This window comes from Penaeus chinensis, chromosome 35 (genome assembly GCF_019202785.1).
Source record: "Penaeus chinensis breed Huanghai No. 1 chromosome 35, ASM1920278v2, whole genome shotgun sequence".
NCBI lineage: Eukaryota > Metazoa > Arthropoda > Malacostraca > Decapoda > Penaeidae > Penaeus > Penaeus chinensis.
Window position 1 is genome coordinate 26,294,386 of NC_061853.1, and position 2,617 is coordinate 26,297,002.

A 2,617-nucleotide genomic window follows, 5' to 3' on the forward strand; every position below is an offset into this window, starting at 1 on the left:
AAAATGAACTTACTGTTATGACAGCTTACGCTTTGAATATTTAAACCAATTAAAATAATGCTCATACAACAACCTCTTCCCTCTTGCTGGTCACAACACCAAATATAAGTGATCTCAAAAAACATCTCATATCAATTAAAAAACCTAATCTATGAAAAATACTTGAATATCACATCCCCAACTATTAGCACCCCCCCAAAAAAAAAATCTTATATCCATTCATACAAGCTAATGGGAGAAGGAAATATATTTACTTACTGTTGTAATACAATTCTAAACAGGCCAGCAGATGGCACGCTCTTATGGGAACCACAGCAACACTACAGAATGGGCAGTGTGTCTTATTACTCATGGATCTTATCTTATCATACGTTTTATCTGGCGTTTGCTTATGGTATAATCATTCCAATTACAACGACAGAATCTGGTTTTCCTAAGGTATTTCATTGTATGGATTCATGGTATTAATGATGTTTGTTTAATTGTTTTTATTGTTGTTGTTTATATTATGATTCTCAATGTATCGCTGTTCTTATTATATTCGCTATTTATTTATATAACGGTTTATTGTCAGGATTAAGGGGAAGAGTTACTGACGGATCATGACGAAAATTTACCGGAGGTTGTCTATGGGCAAGCATCGTTTGAATGTATTCTAGTAGTGTGATAAGGAAAAAATGGAGCAAATATCAATGCAGGACTAAAATTTGGTCGGACTTTCAAGTCAGGACTTCAAACACAGGCACGGCCCTTGTCCCAGAGCCATTTGCAACCGCCCAGCCTCCTGCATTCATTCCACTACAAATAGTCATCACCAGAGTTTAGTGCATCTAGACTGGATTCAGAATTTTAATGATATTATAACACGTTGCGTACACGAAACCCTCCTTCAATCGGAGTTCGCGTGGGAACATTTACGGTGCTTGAGTTCTTATTTGTTTGAAGATTTGTTAAGTTTGTGTGAATGGTGATAGTTATGGTGTACTTATAGTGTCTTTGGTGTGTGTGAGTGTTAGATGCTCCACGTGCGTTATTCATGTGTGTGAATATTTAACAAAAGGTCAAAGAACCTATAATTTATAACATAACTGCCCAGGGGAAATAGCGTCTGGCCAAAGAACACTGTCGATCGTAGCCTAAGTTCCTTTTCTCCCTCAATCCATACGACACGTCTCTCGGTAAAGTGACAGATGATAGCATTGCGAGTAACGACTTTCCAATGAAGTGCAGTGCTGTTCGTGAACTTTATACTATAAAATCACAAATCACTGCTATCATAGGTTATATTACGTTGGTTACTTCCATCTAAACTGGATATAGGTTTCCCTCAAGCTTTCCAGCCATATAAACTCTTTTCCATTGACCTCAGAGGTACCACGAAACAAGTTTCACAAGACATTTGACCCTACAGTTATAGCATATAAGGCCTATTGTTGATAGCTTTGTGCTACCAGCTAAACGGCTACCTCCCTGCATATCACAATACTCAAGCCAACCAAGTTCTTTATGCCATCAAGGGCCTTAATGAAGTCATGCGCTTTCGTAGTACAAACTGTACAACGATGAAATGCTGAGATTAGGAAAACTCTACACATCCTACATCAAAGAAAATGGTCAAGTATCGAGCAAGCCTCTAATTATCACAAGAGGAACTGGGGGATGCCAAGAACATCGATTCATGCAGAGGGAAGTGGCTGCTCTCCGTGCCGATGCCATTGCCACTCTTGACAGCAAGCTCATGTAGCAAGAAATGAAGGAAATTACCTATTTACTTAGATGTCCAAGCCGAAAAGAAAAAAGAAAAAAAAAAATGATTTACTGGAATATTTTAACTATATGATGAAAACTACGAGCAAAATACTCAAGAAAACAAAGCACATGCTAAGCCACACATGAAGATCAACCCAAAATCGAGTCTTCCTGGCGAATTGGGATTAAGATATTAAGTACCGACTTCTTTTTCAATGAAGATCTGTAGCCCAGTACCATGGCTGAGAGAGAGAGGCAGATGGCGGAGTACCATACCTACCGTTGACAAGGCAAAGTTTCCCACTTCGGACGCGAGATATGGGGATTGTTGCCATTCATCTTCTATATCACTGGCGACCCCCAAGCCATGCGCCTCCTTTGCAGAAAACGAAACTACCTAACAACGCACAAACTACTCTTCATCCCCCTCCCACCACCAACCCAGCAGCGTTATACTGGTTAGAACCTCATTACTCCCGGACTGGAGATAGGAGGAGTTATGAAGAAACTGCGCTGTAGAAGGACTTTGGGATGTTCAAAAATGTGTTTTTGATTTAATCCACAATTTTGTCATTGCCTCTTTTTTCCATCATGCATTTGTGATAGTGATTTTAGAGATCAACCAAACAATGCCATTGATACTGAAATAAGATTTAGTGGCATAGCTGTGATATGTACGATTCCCTACGATTATATTCAACAGGTAGCCACCGTGACTTCAAGCCCAGGACGCAATTATATGTATAAATGTATATTTATATATATATATATATATATATATATATATATATATATGTGTGTGTGTGTGTGTGTGTGTGTGTGTGTGTGTGTGTGTGTGTGTGTGTGTGTGTGTTACTCTAAGGAATAA

General features: G+C 38.8%; 1 protein-coding gene across 1 annotated transcript in view; it reads right to left on the reverse strand.

Moving 5' to 3' along the window:
* LOC125044516 overlaps positions 1-330 on the reverse strand; it is a 6,134-nt gene extending 5,804 nt beyond the window's left edge. Inside the window, exon 1 of the mRNA XM_047641207.1 lies at positions 259-330. The gene's annotated coding sequence lies outside the window, so the exon portion shown is untranslated. The remainder of the gene's footprint in view (positions 1-258) is intronic.
* Between the last annotated feature and the right edge of the window lie 2,287 nt (positions 331-2,617).